Source organism: Scatophagus argus, chromosome 6 (assembly GCF_020382885.2).
Source record: "Scatophagus argus isolate fScaArg1 chromosome 6, fScaArg1.pri, whole genome shotgun sequence".
NCBI lineage: Eukaryota > Metazoa > Chordata > Actinopteri > Scatophagidae > Scatophagus > Scatophagus argus.
In genome coordinates, this window is record NC_058498.1 from 24,277,471 (window position 1) to 24,301,864 (window position 24,394).

Below are 24,394 nucleotides of genomic sequence, written 5' to 3' on the forward strand. Positions count from 1 at the left end.
ACAAAATGGCTGTTGTTGCCAACACTGGCATCATTTGCAATAAGGTCAACCAGAGAGTGTTGTTCTTGTGAAAACTGAGGGGTCACTCTTGAAAATGTTTTATTCATCTTTCATTGAGTCACTTTTAACTTTTGCAAACAAAAATTAATTGGGAAAGATTGTTAAACTTGTAACTTTTTAACTTCGAGCAGGAGCACTAACTTGAATGATGGTGGCCTTGATGAGGAGTGCCCAGTTGGTTTTGGAAAATTTAACTAGGCATGAAAAAAACAAAAATAATAAAGTATATATTTGTGATGCGCACACAGCGGTCCCTCGGTGTGTACGCCTTTGTTCACCGTTGCTTTTTGATTCTCCTGTATGTCCTACCCATATAGCAAATTGACAATAAAAATCTTGAATCTCGGAGATGAGAGTCTCAGGGTAGAAATATCAACCTAAGATATTGTTTTTTGTCTTCTTGTGTGAGTTGTTAACAAAGAAATATAAAATAATGCAGGCCTTATCATGAGATGGTCTCAATGCTAATGTATTTCCTTTAGAAAATGATGTCAAAATCTCACTGCCAATCCTAACATGACAAAGGAACACAAGCAGTCAGCTGACCCCGTTTGAAGAACAATGGAATTTCCCTTTAAAGATGGCTTTAAATCAGGGGATGGTTCTTTAAGATGATGTGAACCCATGATGTAAACCTATGCTTAAGCATGTGTGTTGTGAGTTTGTGTTCAGGTGGGTTGGCTGAAACAAGTGATTCACTCAGCGGTAAAGGCAGACATCCACATGAAAGCTCAGAGACATCACTACAGATAGATGATGGAAGGCGTGGCAATTAAAGGGCCAGTCAATCATTTTTAGTGACCATAAAATCTATGCTTACGTATTTGACTTAATTTGTATTGGCTCGTTTTAAAAGCGGTATATAACAATTAACTTGTATCCAGATTTGTAGTATTGACTACAATGTAAAAACTCAAGTTTGTGGAATAGTGGAGATGCTATTTCACAGCTGTTAATGTGACTGTATAAAAAGCACCCAATACTTGCCTTAAGTGGCATTAAATGTTAATATCTGGTGTCAGGCAGTAGGCATCCGCCGCACCGAACTGAGCACATGAGGAAGTCAGGAATTTGAAGCACTGCAAATCTTTGTAGTTGTGTTTGGAGTGGTTTGGGGGAGCATGGCTGCATGCATTCCATGTTCATGATATTTAAACACACAACTGAATATTTATAGTTTTCCCACAAGGACCTGATGCATATTTATGATCATGTGCATGTTTTGGTTGACGTGACATAGAAACTGAGCACAGCCTATGTTGACCTGTATGCTCACCCAGTGTATGAATATTTATGAGATTTCAACAGACCTAGGAGACTTATTATATTACTGTTCAGACTGACCTGGGTCACATCTGCACATAACATTACCAAGTTGGATATCCTGCCACTCACTATATAGCATAATTCTTCGTATCCAATAGTAACTTCATTAACTGTGAAATAATGTAGCATTGTGTCAAAATACAGTGATGGCTATGCTGAGTGATCACAGTCATTTGCATTTCTTTGGTCAGTGTCATTTCTGTATTGGCTTCATTCACAGCACACAGGCACACAATCAGAACAGGGTCAGTCTAAAGCTTTTTCAGGGACTGGCAGAGTTTTGCCTGATTCACAGGGCACTAGTTTACATCAGTCAGTGGCACATATTTTGTATTCTTTTTGTTAAGAAGCTTGTTGCACAAGCTAACCACAAGTCCAAATTTGCCATGTTTTCCAATGTGTTTACTAGGGGGGGTTATGTATCACTAAATTAAAACAGGTTGCCACTGCCAGTTATATTTTATAAAAGAAAAAGCAAAATGCTTTTAAAAATATTTAATACTAAGTAGTGTACATCAAAGACACTGTTACTACCCCAAGTCGTGATAGAGATCTTGTGCCACTAGTATCTTTTAAGCTAGATCTAATAACATAAAATATTATGATTAGTAAACTACCTATTTTGAGGATACTGAAATTGATCACTTTCCAAGAGTTAATGAATTACATACTCAAAAGCTGCATAATTAGTTTGAAGTGATAATGCACTTTAGTTAGCATTACTCATTTATGATGACGAGTGTAATTGCTGTAATATGGCTGACATATCTGACCTGACAGTCACTGAGCAAAATATTTATTTAAAATGCTTTTTTAATAATGATGTGTATTGTTGGTACAGTTGAAGCCTCTATAGTAATCAAACTATGGTGAAGTTTCAAACAGCATCTTTGCAGACTTGCAGATATTCTCTGAATCAATAAACTGAAAAAAACAATGTCATCAAACTACAAAAACCTTATGCCAATAACAACTAAACAACCCCAAAAAAGGTATCTATGTGAAAACAAATCAACACTGCACTACTGGCTATTGACTAAGATGATATAAAATGCTATGTGGGTCCACATAGCAGGTTTGATTAGCTGCTGTCCAATATTGTGTGGCTTTTGGGCCTTGGAAATTATTAGAAAGCACAAAATGACACGTCCTTGGGTCTAAATCACTATCTGCTCTTTCAAATTTCAAATGTTTTTTTTTTTCAAACGTCTGTGGATCTTTTTCACAGTGTCAGATGCTTTTTTCCCCTCTTTAAAACAATTCTGACCTTTACCAATAATCTCCTGGCGTTTTGTTTCATTGTGCTTATCTTTGTGATCCATTAGCTAGCTTCTCACCACAAGGTTTGTTCTTTTATATATGCACAGCAATTATAAGCAAGCAGTATTTGGCAATTAATTCTTATTCTCAAGTCTCCCTTCAACAATCCTCACACAATATATACAAAAGAAAGTCATAGTACAATGAACAGTGAGATGAAGAGAATCTAAGCCAAAGATGTAAATAGTGTAATGCTGAAATATAGAATAAAATATAGTATATATTAAGAATTAAATAAAATATGAATATTATACTGGGCCAGACTGGTGTACAATAGTGAGAGAAATGAATTAAACTGTAATGTAAATAGGTTGTGCAGTGGGAATAATCCTTGTGTCCTATTGGCAGCCAGCTAAGCAGGGTATTCCACAACGTTTTCCGGCTACCCATGGGGATCCTGAACCATTCACAGCCCAGGTGAGATATGTAATCCACCCCCAGCAAGTTCTTGGTCTACCCTCAGGTCTCCTCCCTGTTGGATGTGCTCCGAAATCCTTCAAAGGACGGCCTCTGGGGGGCATCTGAATCAAATGTCTGAATCATCTTAGCTTGAACCTTTTGTTCAGATTTCTGAGGCTGAGAATGGCCACCCTGTGGAACAAACTCCTTTCAGCCTCTTGTATCTTCAATCCTATTTTTCGGACATTACCCAAAGGTCCTGACAAAGTGAGAGTTGGATGCACATATGAGCAGTGAACAAGTGGGTAACGTTGCACTTTTGGATGCAAGGAAATGATCGTTATCACTTGTTACATGCCACTTCCTGTTTTTCTGCTGGCAGGCCAAATCAAGGAAAAGATCCAGAGAATTATTTCCAACCCCTGTTCCTGAGCATGAAGTAGAAGAGAATCTCACCTTCAGCTAAAAACCTGACTCTGACTGGTACCAAGACACTCTCTTGAGCTAAAGTTAAAACAGTCGATGGGAGGTCATTGCCTATCATTCCCATCATTTAAAGCACGCATCTGACACTGTAGTAGTAAGAATTTTACAACTCTTCTTCAGATTTGTTAATTAATTCATTTTAATTGGCAGTGCATAGAATGTTCACATTTCAGTAGAGCTGGCTCATAAAATCTAAAATTGTTACTGTAAATAAATATGTGGAAAGATGATGGTGGACATGCTGGCGAAGGATAGTATATTGTCCACTGTATTTATATGGATGTGTGATAGCTAAATAACAGACACACCTCTCTGTCTAATCATTTCATACACTCACATTTAACCACCGAAACTCGATTTTTTGTTTGTGCTTTGTAGATGAGGTTGTGCCAAGTTAGATTGCAGAAATAATTCTTAATTATAATTAGAAATTAAAATAATTAAAAATTATAATTCTTAATTATATTTATTCAACTTTTTCAGCTTTCTTTTAAAATAATATTAACTGATCAGAGGAACCAAGGTGATGTTAGTGGAGCCTTTCAAACAAACATGAACATACCCCAAAATGGCAGTCTGATTATCAGGCTAGGAGAACAAACATGAGCTGCCTTCTGCCAAGAGCCTCTGAATTACTTATTGGAAAGAATACAACAACAGTGAGTAGAATCTTGGTGGAAAAGCAAAATAAGTAACATTTAGATCTATATATATATGTATATATATATAAAACAGTTTCATACTGTGAATGTGTGAGTCCTCCTTCAATTTTGTATAGTTCTGTTCTTTTACGCTCTTCTTTCTGTTCACAGTAGTATTACTCCTACGTGGAACATATAAATGAACATGCCAAGGCCTTGCTTTTCCCTTTTTGATGGAAGCCCTTCATCTTCACCCTTTCATTTTCTACTCATCACTCCTCCTCTTCTCTCGCTACTCTGTTACTTGTGGCCCAGTTTGTCAGGTCTTTTCCCATACTGCCAAGCCTTAATGAAAAGTCTGAGTGATTGAGTCAGAGTATGTACGTATGTGTCTGTCTGTGTTCAATTTATGAGTAATGTAATGAGTTGTTTACTCTCCATTATTCACATGTGGTGGCATGATGGCACAGTCATGCAGAAACACATAAGCTATTTTTTTTGTTGTTGTTGTTTGTTTTGTTTTCATTTTTTGAGATCATTTTAATGAAGACCTCATATAAGTACATGTTTGGTGTTTAGTTTGAGCATATCCTGCAGCCAATCATGCAGCTCATATAGCTGTCTGTTTGATGTGGGTTGCAAATATGTAACACTTCACTTCCACTCTTTGTCTTTGACTAATCCCAATAAGTGCTAAATTACCTACTGCTCAATGAAATCTTTAGAAGTTTAACATGGGCAGAATGTTGAGAGAAGTAGCTCATTCACAAACTAATATTAACTTTGCTAATTTGAACGCAAATTATGTCTCATATCCCAATTCAGTTATTTTTTATTTATTTATTTTTATATTATTAATTATTAAGTCGTGATAACTTAGTGTACCGCATTAAAGACACACTATGCAGGTTTTCCAAAAAAAAATATATAAGATATAGAATCATACAACATTAATCTCAATCATCCCATGTGACCCACTAAAATCTGTGGAGACCTTGCCCTTTGCCTGCACTTTCTTATTTGCTTTGTATTTTGTTTGTGTTTGCTACGTTTCTGGGGGAAAAATCAGACGTTAACAGTGCACAAGGTGCGTAGGCTTTTTTGTGATTTAGAACATAACCATGGTGAAACAATCAGAAAACAAGATTTTATATTCTGTGATTCACTGCTTGCTAACACCACTCTGTCTCTTCATTCAGTCTCTAGGTCACTCAGCCACCTCTCTATATCTCTCAGTCTTTGAACTGGGAAGAAGTAACAATGAAGTGTTGCAGAATGTTGCAGGAAATTACCTACTGATGAAAAGATTGCACCAGCTCACAGCTACAATTTATGATTAGAATTTGTGGGGGATTTTTGGTTTTGTTGTTTGTTGTTTTGTTTTGTTTTTTACCCTCTGTGGTTTCCATGAAATCCTGCCATACTCTGAATGTGATTTGCTAGTGTTTGTTGCCTTCATTGGTTTGGTTGCTTAGATTGGGTTAGCCTATAAGAGGCAGCGTAAGGGTGGGTCTTAACAGAATACAAGCGGGAAAAATAATAATGTGAATAGAACAGGCCATCCAACAGCTAGAATAACATCCAAGCTGCATGGAAGTGGCATTGAAGCCAACTGAAGGCATAAAGAGATTTTTTTTTTTTAATAGAAAATAAAATCTTCGAAATACGTAATTTTGACAAGATAAGTTGTTGAATCAGGGGTTGGAACTTTAGCTTGAACTCTGAATAATTATTTACACCAATATGTTAAATGTTTTTCTTTACTTCAAAATTAAAATTGACTTATATTGAAGGTGTACAAGGACAAACAGAACATATAAAACATGCGGACAGTGACCGATATCCTTCCATCAGCAACTGAAAACTGTTGGTTAAGCCATCATCCAAGCAATGATGAGTCTGATTCAGTCTTCTTGGTGGTCTCTGACTCAACCCTGTCAGACTGTGTTGGGAGCTAAAATGTGTCAGTATTTGTTTGAGTTCTCATCTTTTGATTTTTTTGATCTGATGGTCACCTTTTTCTGATTGATATGCTCCCATTTTTCTCTTTGTTCTGTTCTATGTTTCAAAATGTATCACAAAACGTAGTATAAATTTTAACAATTTCTTATGATTTAACATAAAAATTTTTGCTGCACACTTGGTTCATCCTTAACGCAGCCCACTTTCACTTTGGTTAAAGTTATACTTTTTCAAACCTTGAACTGGCTGAAGACACGTAGTTTCAGTACTACTTCGCCCTCTCTTTCCCTTCATCACTCCTCTACTGTATATTGACACTCTCTCCTTTGCAGAACAGAGGATCTGGTACTGCCTACACCCTGAATAAATCTGCAAATCAATGAATATGCAGTGCAAGTCCTTTTATTGGATCATAGCACCTGAACATTGTTCATCAATACTGTACAAAGTCAACCTGTTCTCCTCTGTCAGATGGAGGACACAGAGTGTATCTAAGGTCTTTGAATGCACCATGGGACTTCACAAGCCCCTGTTTCTCACGGACTGAGATCCTCAGGGAACACAAGACAGACATCAAACACCCTTCACTCTTCCTCTTTCCCCTGACTCAACAAAAAGTGATTGCTCAGCATCCAACACCCACCCTGTCTTGTGATTGTGTGTGTTCAGGTGGGGGGATGGATGGAACTCATATTTTGTCCTTATGAGGACAAAGGTTAAGATTTAGGTTCAGGTCAGTTAAGGTGAGGGTTAGGCAAGCAGTGGTTAAGGTAAGTCTCCAGGAAATGAAGGGAAACGTATTTTATGTCCCCAAAAGTGACAGAAACATGACTGTGTGAGCAATCAATGTAAGTCCAGGATGAGTAAACATTGGGAGGAATTCTCTGCATGTGCATACAAGTCATCACTCAGCAGAATCATCAACCCAGCAGTCTATCCCTGGCTACTCAGCAAGCGGAGTTCCCAGAGGACGGCCAATCACACAGCTCCACATTGCTGCATGGTTACATACTGCTGTCTTCCTCTTATTATCTATCTGTGTCTGCTTTATGGTCATGACAGTTTGGACTGAGACATGAATCTGACGTGTTGTTTAATTGACAGATTCCTATTAATCGTAGTGTAGTTGGTTTTTATTTCTCAAACATTTTGCCTTTCACAGAAAATTACACTACATGGCAACATAACAACACAAAAATATAAGATATCTTCAGCTAACATATGGACAAAAAAATTGAACATATTACACGTATTTCTTATATAGAAAAGAAACCTATAAACCTAACGTTTATCCAAGTGTATGGATATAGAGTGAGGTTTGCTTATCTCTTTCTCCAAGTTTCTAACTAATTTGAGGTTTAGTATGTGGCAAACTTTGTGCATCGCCCATATTTAATTTCTTATTTCCATTTTAGTAAACTAAATATTGCGTGGTTTGCAGTAAAAATGGCAACAGGAAACAAAGTGTACTTTGTTCCCTGTATTATTCAGACAACAACACATTGAACAACAACTGCTTTTTTTGCACACCGACATACAGCCCAGGTTCAACACGGTTCTGCTGACGTGTACTTTTGTTTTCTTTTATATAATATATAGACAAAAAAAAATTCCACTATACTGAGGTTTTCATCCTAAATGTATGCAGTTTTGGTTTTTCACAAATTACAAAAATTTACTTGCATCAGATGAGAGCCTTGTCTCTGTACTCGTATGGTTAGACCTCAGTGCTGCATTTGATATTGTTGACCATTATATTTTATTAGACAGATTGGAACACCTAATTGACATTAAAGGGACTGCATTAAGTTGATTTCAGTCTTTTTTAACAGATTGAACTCCATTTATTCATGTTAATGATGAATCGTCCTTATACAGAAAAGTTAGTCATGGAGTTCCCCAAGATTCTGTGCTCAGACCAATACTATTCACTGTTTATATGTTCCCCATCAGTAATATTATTAGTAAACACTCAATACATTTTCACTGTTACACAGATGACACAGCTATATTTACCAATGACACGAGCTTCAGGCATGCCTTAAAGACATAACAACCTGGATGACTTGCAATTTTCTACTTCTAAACTCTGACAAAACTGAAATTATTGTGCTGGGCCCTAAACATCTTAGAAACAAATCTAGTGATATCTATATCTAAGTGATATATCTACCTTGGATGGCATTACCATGGCATTACTATTGCAATTCCCTGTTATCAGGCTGCCCCAATAAGTCCCGAAAGACTCTTCAATTAATCCCGCAAAACAGTGCTGCACGTGTGCTGACAAAAATTCATATTACAGAACATATTTCTCCTCTATTGGCTTCTCTAAACTGGCAGCCTGTAAAACTCAGAATAGAGTCTAAAATTCTCCTGGTCAAGTGCCATCTTATCTCAAAGAGCTCATAGTACCTTATTATCCGACCAGAACTCTACGCTCCCAGGATGCAGGGTTACTTGTGGTTCCAGACTCACCAAAAGTAGAATGGGAACCAGAGCCTTTAGTTATCAAGACCCCTTCCTATGGAATCATCTTCCAGTTTCAGTCCGGGAAGCAGACACTCTCTCTATGTTCAAGAGTAGACTAAAAACTTTCCTGTTTGATAAATCTTATAGTTAGGGCTGGCCCAGGCCGGCTCCTAGTTATGCTGCTAGACCACCGGGGGATCTCCCATGATGCACTGAGCTTCTCTCTCCCCTCCTCTTACTCTCCTTCCACACATATTCATGTCCTGTCAATGCATGTCACTAACTCGGCTTCTTGAGTCTTTCTGCTTTCTCGTCTCTCAGGTTCCCATGGAACGTGTCTGGACCTCCTGCTGTGGTGCTGCTTGACACCGACAACTGGTATTATCACCTGTTATATTCCTACATTATTATTATTACGACTATTACTATTACTATTACTATTACTACTATCATCATTATTATTGTTAATACTGTCATTGTCATTCCAATATTCTGTTGTTATCGCTGTTGTTATGCATCTCTGTCTATGTACCCCCCACTCTCTCTCTATCTCTCTCAACCCAACTTGTCAAGGCTGTTGTTGTTGGGTCTCTCTCTACCAAAAATCAAACTAAAGAGTTTGGTCTAGACCTGCACTAACTGGGAAGTGTCATGAGACATAAATAAATTGAATTGAATTGGTTCATATGTCATATATACATATGTAATGCTCAGATTTTGATGTTTTTGTTTGGCTGTTCACATTGTTATTTATCAATATTAAATTCCAATGGGAACTGGTCACAGCCCTCAACTGACAAATGTGCCAGAGAAGAATAACACAGATGTCACGTGCAGCACATTAGCATAACATTAACATAACACAACGTTAACATTTCCTAATGAGCACTAAACACAAAGTACAGCTGAGCCTGAAGGGAACGTCTCTAGCTTTATATGTATTTGGACATACTAGTGAAAATGTTCACCTCATGAAGGCACTAAATGAAAATACTAGATGAAAATTTAAGGGATCAGCAAAGTTTTTACAGTTCATCCTAAAGGACGCATGTATTTATGCACCACATTTTATGCAACTTAACACAGCTCTAATATAGATCAGTAAGGTAAATCAGGTTGATATCTGAGAACAGGAATGCAGGAGTGAAACTAAACTCCAGACCACAGATTTGAGTAGGAGCACAGGAATGGTGTGCCATTATTCTGCCTTGTTGTTTTGTATAAAAGGTACAAAGACGGCAGTTTGCTGTTGACCCTCTGAGATCACATCAGCGACATCAACAGGATGGCATATTATTGTTTTCATGTTATGCTATTGTGATTGCTAGAAAGCCATGCACATTAGATGCTGATGCTGTTGTGTTACACATGGTACCACTTTTGTTTCTGAAATGCCAGCACGCTATCTGAAATCACACTCCAGCATTATGCCACCATTGTTTGGTTCAGTGTAACAAAACAAAGCAGCAGTTTTGTGCAATCTCTGGGTAACACCCTCTATCCTTGTCTTGGAGGACCGGTGAGCTGTGCCCTCTGATGGGTTTATCCTTACTTTCTGTTATTGTCTTTTTTCTTTGGGTCCTTGCACCACAGCCTCTGTTTAAAGTAACTGTTAACATTTCTTGTCAGAAAGTCAATAAAACAACTACAAAAGAGGTACAAAATGACCACAAAGAAATGCAAAATGATCTGTGCATTAATCTGTTCATTTGCTGTTATGTAGGAGGACCTTTGATATGTTTGTGCCCAGGGGCCCAACTTCTCATAATCCGCCTGTGCTTCCCGGCTGTCTGCAGCTTTCTCTCACCTCCACACTGTCTATATTCAATTTTCTCCCTTTACCTCTCTCCCCTCCTGTCCCTCCTGCGGGATGGCAGCCATACACAGTGTGGCGATCAGCAGTATGGGCATGCATTAATTTCACTGCTGAATAAATTAGTGGCATTTTATTGAGTGGCGAGACATAGTGAGGAGACTGTGTTGGCATTGTTACTGTATTGGCATCTTAAAAAGATTAATTGTGCCCAAGGTGGTTTCCAACTGGTAAACAATTATTATAATTCTGCAAGCTTCATGTATAATTAATGAGTGGATTAAACAGCTGATGCAAGGCCTCTGTTTCCTTCACTGTGTGAGGCGATATAGAGACCTGGCACAGGTTACAGTAGGTAAACTACTTCACATTCAGTTCATCTCAAGAGCATTTTTGATGTCAAGTAGCACAACATGGTTTATACATATTGTAGAACTATATGAAGTCAAGTTACAAAGCTTAATGCTTTAAAGTATACAAAGAGCACAAACCAGAGAAGTAAATAAACCAGGGGTAGGCAATAATTTTTCCAGAGGCCCATAGTGACTTAGAGAGCAAAGGACCACAAATTGGGACTTTTTTTGAACTGATCATTGTTGTCCAGGAACACTAAGCTAGCAGCCTTTACCATACAGTCTTTCAGTCATTCACCATCAAAAGCCTGTTCTGTTTCATGAGCTTGTATGACAGCAAGTAGTTAACTTTCATTGTTGATTCTTGGATGGGAGACTACATGGTAAAAATATTATTCCTGGCAGAATACAGTTAGAGCATGGTCAGCATGCTCAGTTGAAATATGTGTCTTGATGTTGTATTCCTGACCAGCTGGTGGAGAAACCCAGGTATTTAACCTCTGTGGAGTCATGGCCGTTTGCCACACACTGGAACGCCAATGAACCAAGTATCAATGGCCCAGACAGTGACTCCACAGAGGTTAAATACCTGGATTTCCCCACCAGCTGTTTAGACTAGTCTAGTCTAGATCAGCATGAAATGATGAAGCCTCTTAGATGAGAGGCAAAACCAAGACATATAACCAAGTCCAGCTGCGTTTGATTCAGTCTCCTCGAAATATTTATGAAAAAAACAATTTGAAATGGGAAGTTACAGTGGGAATAAATAATTATTTTGTAAGTATGCCAGTGCAAACATCAATCACAAAAAGGATGAGATCAAGGAAACACCTAAAACAATGAGACTTCTAATAATGAATCCAAATACACCTGAAAATGTAACCTGGGATGAAGAATCTAAAAACACTCCTGAAATAATGTACAGTCTGCATCTGCATATTTGTTGGGCTGTGACCTTTGTCATCCCACTGTAACAGTTGTTTTCTGATCTGATGTCCCTTTGGACAAAACAACATTGTTTTTTTGTGCCTTCAAATTGTCATAAATTTGTTTTATGGTGATTTAGTTAAGGTTTGTTTGGTTTAGACATAAAACCAACTTGATTAGGCTTAGAGAAACATTGTGGCTTGGGTTAAAATGAACATTTTCATTAATCATTTTTATTGAAATAATTGAAATAGTAATAAGGACGTTAGCATTAGTGAATGATTGTGGTTATGTTAACAGAAACCCACACTGACAGTCAATTGAAAAATTAAGTCTTTAGTGATATTATTTGGTCATCAATCCAAACAACCCAGCGATAGTCTGGTCAAGTGCTGCCATTTCTGGTTCTGAATGCTCAGTTCAACTCTAATGCTGCTTATGCTCTCTTCGGATGAATATGTTCAATCCCTTTTTCATTCTGTCACATCAGCTTCTGCTTGTCTATCCTAATTACCACTGAAAGTTGTCTCATCCTGAAAGGCCATCCATGACAGGAAAATTGGCCCCATCTACACCTTGAATTAGCATCATCTAAAATTAAAATGCTGGCTTTGTAGTAGATGTAAATGGGAGATATTTGCAGGGAAAGGAGGAACAATTGAGTCCAGAAATGAAAGTCACACAGAGAAAGAGACTTTTTGACTTGAAAAACAATGTCATTCTGCTCTGTGAACAGAAATTGTACACTGTCATTTTAAAGAGCAGATGACAAGAAAATGGGGGAGGATAAAACTGTATGTGTTATTATATAGTATTTATAGAATTCATATGTACACATACAGTTAAGGTCAAAATGATCAGCCCCCATATACTGTAAAATCAAACAAAACCCTTAACTTTTCCATTGAAATGGTCATAGCGAAAAGTGTTTATACTTTATATGCTTCCAAAAGAACAAAGACAACTCTCCCTTGGACTTTAAAATATTTTACTGATGCGCTGAATTGAAACAAGAAAACACAAACATGACAAGTTCAAAATTATTAGTCCCCTGACAATTAATAGTCAATAATTCAATAATTTCAAGAATTTCCCTCCAGGGATAAATAAAGGAATTCTGATAGCTTTCTGATAGATAGCTTTCTGATAGATTCTGATAACCTTTCTGATTCACAACTAACAACAACTACTAGGTTGGCACATGTCTCTTGATTTAAGCCCATTCTTCCATGGCAAATAGTTGCATCTCAGCCAAATTGCATGGTTTTGCAGCATGGACATTAACTTTGAGCTTCTCCATAGGAGATCTGGGCTCTTAGCGGGCCACCCCAGGACCTTGATTTTGGTTTCTTTCAAAAAGTTTTGGACCGGGTCATTGTCTTGCTAGAATACCCAGCAGCAACCTAAAGCTAAACTGACAGCATTTCTTTACATTATCCTTCAAAATTTCAACATAATCTTCTTTCTTCTTGGTCCCATGCATGCAAAAAGGTTCCCTGTGCTCAAAGCAGCAGAATAGCCCCACAGCAATATGCTCCCACAATCATGTTTAACTGTAGGTACTGTGTTTTTAGGGTTAAAGGGCCTCTCTCTTCCTTCATCAAACAAAGGCAACGTAGATGTTTAGTCTCATCAGACCAAAGGACAGTCTTCCAAAACTCATCCCCATGTTTCAAATGTTAACAGGCTTTGATGTGTCACTGTGTGAGTATTGAAGTTTTTCTTGGATGATAACCTTGATAATGAAGAGCCCTCACAGCAGTCTCCCTTGAAACATCAAGTCCAGAAGAGGCCAGTTCAGCAACAATCATCTTGGCAGAGATCCTGGGATTCTTGTTGACATCTGTAACTATTTTCCTCTCCAAAGTTTTTGAGATCTTGGACTTAGGTTTGTTTTTAACAGAATTTGTCTCTTTGTGGTTTGCAATGCTGCAACATACAACTGTTCTAGATGCTGTGAAATGCTTGGAAATGGCAGCATAGCCTTCCCCTTAAAGGCGAGCATCCACTATCTTCTTCCAAAATGTACCAAATAGTGGCCAAACAGTGGCCTTTGCATTAATGAATGTTTTACTATATTAAATTTTATGAATGATGCAAACATTGGGCAGAGTTTTAGGGAAATGTATACATATTATTGAGTATGTTCTGAGTACTCCCCATAAAGATACAGCAGGGAGTGGAGTCTAACTGTAATAACTTCTCTCAGAGGGGAAACACATTTGAGCCCACAGGTGGATCTTGGAGTGAAGGCGTGGCTAATGAAATGCAGATGCACTTTAGAACTGTGCTTCACCTGCAAAATGTCACAAATGAATCGATCTGCTCACATCTGTCACTGCTGCTTGCTGTCATACAATTAACTGAAAGTGACTGCTGTGTTTATATTCTGCCAGTCATCACACACTCCCAAATCTATGCCGACTGTTGCCAATCTAGATCCTGTGGTTCAGCTCAGAATGTACTTTAATATCAGACCATTGTTTGCTATGCACTAACTTTTGTTAATCCTACTACTTAATGGCTAATGCAAACCTGTAGCTAATGATCATGTCAGAGTGTTTTTAAAAATATAGAAGATGAACGTAAAAATAATCTGGTTATTCATATATGAATTCTACACAGAGGTGTGAGCAAAATAAATGGCAGGCAGCAGGTTAATGATGTGACAGGAGTGTCAGCCCATAATAGAGTGTTCCTCTACAGAGTTTGTCTGTAGATGTCAGTCAGAAACAGGGGCCTCATTTAGAAAACATACTTACACTCAGTTTTGATTATGCCTTTAGTGGAAAACCCTGTGAGAGTGGTTATTAATAAACAAATTATTAATAAATTGTTTACATGGACATCTCTAAACAGTCTAAGTCTCAACTTGACGTAAGTGATTCTCCTGCTGGTTGTATATGAATATTTAGGTTCATATGCGTCAAAGCCGACAGTGAACTTTGCAGGAGCTTTATGAACGCTGTGAGAGGAATGATCGCTTAAAGAGGTGAGGTATTAATTTCCAGACCATTTCTTTTTAATATCAGCCACAGTTCCTTCACTAGAGTGGAGACACGCTCCCAAGCTATGTGTTTGGCTTTGTCAGACTCCTCCATCATAAACATGAGCTTGTGTTCTAAAAACTCTGATTCTCTCTTTTGGTCTGTGGCTATTCCTGCCTAAACCATCATTTGTGATGGTATTATGGAAGGAGAAATCACAACGTAGGTACTGTCACTTTATGTTGATATGAGATTTGTAGATCACAGGTGTCGAAGTTACAAATGGAATTATTAGAAACTTAAGCAAGTTTGTTTTTGTTTTTTTTTTTATGCTCAGCATCTTTCATGAATCCAACATAAGCACACTGTTGGAAATGATCTTGATCTGACTAAATTCATGTATAAAGTTAAGAACATTTTTTATAAATGAGGCCTCACTTGTTCATTGCAAAGTTAGTTTATTTTTAAGGAACACATTTAAACTTCTCACCTTGGAGCAGTGATGTCAATCTACAGTGACATCACTGATGAGTGTGGTTACAGGAGCAACATACACCCTTAAGCCACAAACACACTTTGTAATGCTGGCTGTTGTCAGAGATGAAATGACTGGAAATTTTCAAGCAGAAAGGGTGGTAAGACACTGCTTTCCTACTTGAGAACTTTAGTTTCAGAGATTTTACACTGAATGATCAACCACCAATACAAAACCTATACAACTTACAAATGACCTTAAATTGCCAGTCTGTTTAGCCAGTTGTTATTTAGTCATTTATGCCATCAGATAATGAAACATCTCAATTTGAGCTCAGTGGTGTTTTTTTGTCTGTGACTTACTTCAACATGACTCTCTGATCCTAAACATCTTTGACGATGCCATACAGAAATAATCAGATCAGATTTCATATCTTTGCTTGCGGTGTGAATGCATCTGGCATTTCTATCTGACTCTACATCTTCCTATTGCACTCCAGAGACAGGTTTGGAAGAACTGCAGGTAGAAAGAGTTTATCTTTCAGTGTGATCCACCTGCTGACAGCTACTGTAAATCACCAAGGATTAATGCTGGCACTGAAATACACGTTTAAATATTCCCAGAAGACACATGCACACTTATGGTTTGTTTCAGCTTTCACCCCACATGGAAAGGAAATAAATGAACATATATCCAAATATGTGCAGAATATATGTTGCATGTATGCCATGATGTGCATGTATGTGGATATATAGGAAATATGTGTGTCATATATGACATATATATCCACATATATGCCATAGTCAGATGCATATATGTCATACATAATGCCTTATATGTAGCTCATATATGTCTGACTTTTTGCATATGTGCCATACATAATGCTTGTATCTCACATTATTTGCAAATGATGTAATGTGCATATATATTCATACAAAATGTATTTATGATTGTACTTATTTTACTTCAATGCAGATTGAGGTTTGCAGAAGAAAATTCAATGTCTAAGACAATAGCTGTTGATTGTTTTATTGCATGCAGCAGTTTTTAAAGTGGCCTCACACTTTGTCATCTATCATAAACTCAATCCATATTGTGGCGATGGGCGAACTACCGACTCATAAAGCCGAAGCGAGACATCCGGCTTAGAAGGCTGTAGGGCTCCAAAGTGTGACGTAGCGGAGTGGGAAAACCGCAATGCATTGTTGGCTTTGCGGCAAAAGTGAGTTTACGCCGGCTGCATGCGTGACGCTGCTCTTGTGTTCTGTTGTTTTGCTTAAACGTTAAAGTTAAAACACGGTGCAAACGTGCCGTGTCGTTAACTGACACAATCGTTTACGTGATCGCTTTGGTAAAAACAAACGATGGGCTGAGATTTTTCTCATTTCCAACGTGGAAGCAAAGCCAAGGACCTCAGCTGGTCCTGGTGTCTCCATGCAACTGGACACTGTTTATATTCATAAAAGTTTTCCTCTTTTTTGCTTTAATTTTGCTGCATCACAGCCTAAGTACGTGGACTTTAGAATCTTTTATGCAACCGTAGATCGTAGTGTTGTCACATATTCCCACCAGTGTGTGATAAAGAACATTTAACAAAATGTCCCCATATGACTGACAAAACAGAAGTATGTTGTTCAGTAAGGACGTTCATTCTAGACCTTGGAAACACTATGCATAACATAACAGATTTAAAGGTACAATTACTACATTTTTGGAGCTTTCAACTACATCTCATATCTGTAACAGTAACTCTGTCACTCTGCTTCTCAGAGCAAGCTGGCTGAATGACTCTTTGACACATTCAAAGTTTCTGAGTATCCTAAGTATTTACAGTGTTCACTACATTTTCTTCATGTTTTACAGCCATTTATTTGGTAATGATTACATTTGGGAAAATGTCTCTCCAGGCCCGAGCACATCACATCACCTAGGATTGTTACCAAAGGTGAGTTTGAAATCTGTTGAGCGGTGAAAAGTGAAGCCAACAGGAAAAATAAATAAATAAATGAATCAGTTCCTCCAGCAGTCACTTGAAGTTGGCTACAAAATTAAATAATCCCTCAATTAAAATGCCTAATACCCAAATAATTTTCTTCATGGCAACTGTATGTAGTTGAAATTGGATTTTTCAGTTTGTGGTGTTGGTGCCTTTTGGAGAATTTGTTGTGCCTGTTGTTGCCTGTAAACTTGCAGCAAATGTACAGTAAAGTATTATTGCTGTTTAAATATACCTGTGGTAAAATGTTTGTGAGTAAAGAGGATAAACACATTTTTTAGTTTAGCTGGAATTAAGCACAGTTGGGCACTGCCCAGATGGTAACTGCCCAGACCGTCCACACTGAACCTGAAACCCAGAAACCTGGGGTGATCTCGTGGTGGCTTCTACACTGTTTATTATGTTGTGTATGGCTAAGACCCCCAGAAACAGGACTAGGCTTAGAAATGATTTGGGCTTAGACAGTCAGAGTTGCAAATCATGTGACATCCACTGGGCCACACAAGTACAGTTGCCTTCGCTCAACTCTACGTGAACAAGTATTTCTTCTTGCATCTGACTTCAACTTTTGTGACCTCTGTAAGCAAAGACTGTCTCTAGCAGTAACGTTGACCTGTAATCGCAGAAACTCGGTTTGTTTGGCCATATGTAAAACAGCAGTCGTACAGAGGGACACAACAAGTAAGCCGAGATCACCAAGAAAGGGATCATTTTATTGTTTTATGATAGCAGGTATGTTACTTTATCATGGTTTCATCTGATGATTTGTTCAGGAAGAAATCTGATAATTGATCTGCATAAGCAATGTATATATTTATGCAAATCATTTGATAATCAGGATATAATACCGGTATGATATATATAATATGGAGTATTTTTCGTGATTAATCAAAAACTGCCAAAAGCTGTTGATACTGTTGGACTCCAGCTGTGTGTCAGCTCATGCCCATTAAACATTGTGTGTGACAGTGATCCCACAGTCATAAGCCCAGACTTATTATTGTGGAAGGCACCTCGTTTTCTTGGTATCTCCACCTGTCAGCCTTATTCATAACATGATATGTATTTGCAGTCTAATAATGTTAATAAGGCTTCTAATCAGTTATTTTTGTGACACCAAAAGAACATACTCATACTAAGTAGTACTAAGTACTCATCAAAAGCATTAAAATGGTACATAAACTTTTGTCACTGTTTCATTTGATTCCTAACGATGGAGGATTGCCTATCCAATCAGTTACCTGTTTGATTGTACTGTTCTTGATTTGTTTTTAATAAGTCTGGAGGAGATCCTTTTTTTTTTTTTTTGGCTTGTTCCGAAACAAATGAACCAAACTACACACATGAAAACACCCTTAATCTAAAATCTGTAGCCCATTGGGAGCACTTATTCAGACAAAATAAAGTAGAGCACAGCAATATGAATTCACTGTGGCTCCAGGGTCAAAGCTTTCATGAAGGTGATATGGCAATAATCAGTTTTGATGGCTTGGGCAATAAAAGCTTTAATACTGGTGGTGACAGCAGGTCCACAGGTCAGTTAATTTAAGATGTGAACTACTCCTGAACTTTGAAATGTATGTGTGCATGTGCGTTTGTCCGCAAAATCTAAAATATTTTCCCAAAGTGAAGCATGAAAATGAGGAAGAGTTTTGTATTTGAATTTTTAAATAGGTTTGCTGTTAACAAACAAACTAAACTGTATTAGAAACCACTACCCCGAGGAGATAGTTACACTAAAATATGCACAATAAGCCTAATTTCTTAGAACAATTTGAGACTTCTGTCTGTTAAAGTAATGACTTTTTCTCCATTACATAAAATCTTCCATGTGATCTCTATTCAGACATGTCAGGGTTATATATAAAGAGTCTAAACGTTTATGCAATGTTCCGCCCAGTGCAGGAGCAGGAATCGTGTCACCACTGAGAACAGTTATGGCTGTTCCCAGTAGGTTCTCAGGCTGCATCAGTGATAGATTTGAAGACTTATTTTCCAGTTAAATCCTTAATCGCCATCATGAGCATAAGGGATGCTCACTCCAACTCCTCAATTCTGAGGAACACTGCTGCTTATAATGTCCAACACTGCACAAACATAAACTTGCAAGATGATCTGTAAGACGATCATCTTTTATAGACTGATCTGACCTTGAGCGGCCCCCTAAGTCTGCTGACCGTATAAATTGTCTACTAAGTTAACAGATTAGAACAGTCACTTATACAGGTTGCAGCGGCACATAAGCTAGAAATTCACCACATTGCCTGATATTCATGGAACAATGTCAGTACACACCTCAAATATATATATATTTGAATATATAAGATCTAATCTTTTTAAACATACTTATATAAACATATATAGTCATGGAGGGATGGGATGTGATCTATAATGTTTTGGGAACCACAGTGTTTGGTGGTCTGTTAAAGAGTGTTTATTTTCTTGTGAATAAGAAATAATAATTAAAGAAAAAAAAAAAGATCCCCATTGTCACATTTACCTAAACATGACTCTGCAATAAGTTTGAAATAATGGCTTAAATAAGTTTAAGTAAGGTCAGTAAGTCCAAATGAGGAAAAAACATTTTTGCCACATTGTCATTTTTCACACTTTAATCTGAACAACTTCTGAAATAGTTTTTGAACCAGCAAATGAAGCGTATTAAAACTTAATAGAAAATTTCACAAGAAATTTTGAGTGGGCCAATGTCCCACGCCGGGCCTCTATTGCCGGGACCCTGCCTAACACACGTGTTTTTCATGTGCATCTTGTAAAGCGAAAACTGAAATAAGTCAAAAAGAGAACAATCTTACCAGACTATCAAGCGGCGGCGCGTCCGGGATTTGAACCCCAATCCTCGGAGTTGAAGACGGAGTCACTACCCGCTACACTAGCGGATCAAGTGCGCATGCGTCCAGACTTCTGCTAACAAGGTATCGACTCCCACCTTGTGCGTCCTCTTCGGTGGCAACGCATCCTTGTGATGGCCGACCTCAGAGTTCCTTTGGGTCCCGGAAGCGTTCCTCTGTCAATCTGCATTAAGTCTAGTGATCGTATACCGCTACAGACCCGAACAGATGAGGTCCCAGCAGCCTGCAGCCTGCAGCCCACGGCCTCCCTTGGCGCCACACATTCGAACGCTTCCTGATCACCGTCTCTCCTCCGCCCACTTCCGCAAACACCTATATACATTACGCTGGGCGGGGCCAGGTGGCGCCGTATACATCATTTAAAGGGCCTACACATTACACGTTAATGTCCTAATGGGAGTGGCCGTGTTGATTAGAATAGAATATCTTTATTGTCATTATAATTAGTGTACAATGACATAGGAGGAGCAACTCTTTGGAATGCTATTCATCAAAATAATATATCAATTAAAACATTGTAGATGTAAACTGCAGATAGTGTAATTCGTTGAAAATAAGAATCAGCTTTATTGGCCAAGTTTGCGTATACAAACAAGGAATTTTGACACGGTTACTTTGCTCTCAAGTACAAAACAAAGACCTAGCAGTAAGAACATGAAAGATACTATATACAATAAGATGAGGATAAAAAAAATAAAAAATACATATACAATCACAATGAATCTGTGGAATAGTGCAATGACAGTGTAGGTAGACTAAGATTATTAAAAATAAATAAATACAGTGCAAGGCAATGCTGTGCAATAGACAGATAATAATGATACTGTATGGTTAAATAAATGAGGTAGATGAGCATGACATTTGTAACTGTCATAGTGTCCCACAGTGTAAGGATGGGGGGCTATTTCAGAGTGTTCAAAAGAGTGACTGCTCAGTATATGTGTGAGTTCAATAAGGGTGATGGCTTTGGTGAAATAATGGTTTTAAGTGTATTTGATCTGACACTCCTGTAACACCTGTCAGAGGGCAGCAGGTCAAACATGTGCGGTCGCTGCTGCATCTTCATGATAATCGCTGTGGTGTTCTCCAACCATGAGAGATCAGCAGAGATGAGAACATCTAAGACCGTGTGATATAGAGGACGGTGACATCTGGTCTGTTCTTCCTGAAGTCCAGGATGATATTTGTGGTGTTCAGTGTTTTTGTAGCTGTATGAACTGCAAAGCTTGTGCGAAGGAGCCTAGCTATCTCTTGTTTATCCCTCTTTATGTAATAATATATTATGTATGTGCTTACAAGGCTTTGAGTTCACTGGTAAATGAGCACCCATGTACCAGCCAATAAGTGAAACTGGGAAACATGGTAGATATCAACATGACTGAATATGATTCAATATTATAAAGTCCAACTGCTCTGCCCTGAGTGTTTAATATGTTAAAAAATACCAAGTTTACTGTTAAAGATGTGTTTGTTATTATTATTTACTATATTATCAGCAGACAAGGAAAATAGTACTGACCCATCCAAGTACTGTCCAATTCACGATAAATCTCATCCTCAGGAGAAATGTAGGGCCTTCAGACTAAAGTCGCTAACAAAACGTAAAAAACTACTAAAAGAACACAGACGTTGTTTCAAGTGCTGTTCCACTACTCATGTTGCCAGAGAATGTCCAGTGGAGCTGAAATGCAGTGAGTGTGAGAGTAATCAACACTGCACAGCCACGCACCCAGACACTACCATCTCTTCAGCATCGTCTCCTGCCATGGAAGAACAGCCTCCTACCTCCAGAGGGAACCGCCAGGTGCACCAAGGTCTGCAGTGAAGGTCTTCCAGCATGATCTCAAGCAAAGATATGTTTGGTGTGAGTTTTCCCACAAGGGCAGCAGGAACATTCAGTAAAGATGTATGCCATCCTCGACGACCAAAGCAATCGCTTGCTGGCCAGATCTGAGTTTTTTCAGCTTGTTGACATCCATGGCAGCCTTGCGCCTTACCTGATGAGGACCTGTGCTGGAACCACTGAAATGACTGGAAGAGAGGCAGTAGGTTTTCAGATCGAAGCAGTGAATGGTGAAGTGTGTTTGGATTTACCCCCACTCATTGAATTTCATGAAATCATGAGCAACAATCAGAAATCCCTTCACCAGAGGTCACTCGCTCCCATGCTCACTTGAGATCCGTGGTGCTTTACATCCCAGAGACTGACCCTGAAGCCCAGATCCTAATCCTGCTGCCCAGATCCTAATCCCCCAAGAATTCTTGACTCCATGTTGCTGCAAACCAGACATACTCAACTGGCTCATGAAGTGCCCTGTACCTTCGTGACAGAGGAGTCCGCTATCATCAATGTGAGGCCTTTGATCCCAGTCTTCTCCAATGCTGCTGAGGCCTGCTATGCTCCTAACCCAAAAACCAGGTGTATCTGCTTCAGCTGGCAGCTTGTGTCAGTGGGTGTATGGATGGATGTTACTGTCAGTGCTTATACTTACCTGTTTTGTCATAGCAGATTATCAAGTACATTTTGTATTTTCTTTTCTAGTTTCACTCTAATTCAGTGTGTCATCCTGACTTAACCTGTTGTGAGAGAAGTCATTAAAGTAGCAAGCGCGCTCTCTTCCTGGCTCTTGAAAAGGAGCTTGGCTGGCCTTTTATTTATGTTAATGGTTTGGAAGTAGAACACATAAAGAGAACAGTACACCAACTCTTTATGAGTTGTAGGATGAAGAATGTGTGTCAGAGCATGTCAGAGTGTTTCCTCAGGCATTTTAGCAGTTTAACATTGATTTCTACGAGGAGGATTAAACTTCACCTGCTGCTCTGTCAAAATATTAAATGGTGTGAACATGGGGACTCAATATGTGAAAACTGTTTATGTCCATTTTACATTTTGAATGAAGGTTCTATCTGAAACATGTCCAAATGCTAATTCTCCAAAGTTAGCTGTCTTTTTAGACCGTGCTTCCTATGAGGAAGGTTGATTTTAGTATACCATTTATTCAATCTCTACCAAACCTCAGAACACACTTCTCCTCACCAAGCGGGTCAATTTGATGTTAATTTCTATGGGTTGCTCTGTTAGCTCTGTAATGATTTTGAGGCTTTTAATTTGAAAATCAGCCATAGGCTTTGCATTCAGCCCCATTCCAGTGCATTGGCCCACTAATTTAAAAAAATGCACATACATAGAGAATCTGAAGTCTGTATTGTATCTGTATAGATTTGTATACATTACTTCAACATCACAAATGTGACTCTCAGTGCAATTGAAAAGCTTCAAAGGGCTCAAGTCAGATTTCCAGTCGTCTGTCCTCTTAAAATCAACATATCGGTCTGATAGCATGAAACTAAAGCAGGGATTGAGAATGCTCACTGACATCCAGAAGTTTTCCTGACTAAGACGTTCTCTTTGGAGGAGTTTAATTGGTGCTGCTGGGAGAATCTGCCTTGATTATTTCATGCCTTTCTGAAAGTGAGCGCTTCTTCTCAAACAGCCCTCTCTACCACATCTCCTCTTCATCTCTCCCTTTTTTCTCCCCCTTATTTTTACTTTCTCTCTCTCACTCCTCGGCACACTCTATCTGTGTCATTCCCTCTCTCCTCCTCCCTTCCTCCCTCCTATCTCCCCCTGTCCTCTGGCCCCTGACAGCACCTCCTTATCACCTCCTGCTGAATGAATATGCTGCCAGCTCATTTGTGAACAATCAGTGTTGTCAGTACACAAAAGAGCACACAAAGCTCCTCTTCTCCTCTCCAGAAAGTTTTTGGATGAGGCAATTACTGGAGAAGAGATTGGAGTCAGGCCAAGATGTAAAGCCACAGCAAGAGAGGGAGAGAGCGAGAGAGAGAAACGTGAGACAAGTGGAGTTAGTGAGGGAAGGGGGAAGAGGGTGAGAAAGTATCAGAGGAGGAAAAAGGAAGCAGGTAAAGAGTAGCTCTGCTGATTTCATGTATGTTTTCCTGAACAATCAAGGGAATCCAATATCCAGGTTTAGGCCTGGTGCTCAGACTCTCTCATCTCTTTTGGCAGTCAGCTCACTGACAGTTTATATTTACATAAACACACTGCTGCACTTATTACAGTCATTTCCTCTTTGTTCAAAGATCACATCCTCCTCCAGTTGGATGCTGATGCCAACATGATACTAGCACCTCAGTACAATCACACTGACTTCCTGTCTGAGGAGCTGTACATCCTGAACTAGGTACAATATGATACCATATACAAGGGCTATCACAATATACTGGTGATGGTCATCATGCTATTTAATAAGAAAATATTGATATCGTTATCAAATGATAATGTT

General features: G+C 38.6%; 1 long non-coding RNA gene across 1 annotated transcript in view; it reads right to left on the minus strand.

Moving 5' to 3' along the window:
* The window catches only part of LOC124060952, a 79,753-nt gene extending 59,219 nt beyond the window's left edge, over positions 1-20,534 (minus strand). Inside the window, exon 1 of the long non-coding RNA XR_006843658.1 lies at positions 20,031-20,534. This is a non-coding gene — a long non-coding RNA (uncharacterized LOC124060952). The remainder of the gene's footprint in view (positions 1-20,030) is intronic.
* Positions 20,535-24,394: the final 3,860 nt, after the last annotated feature.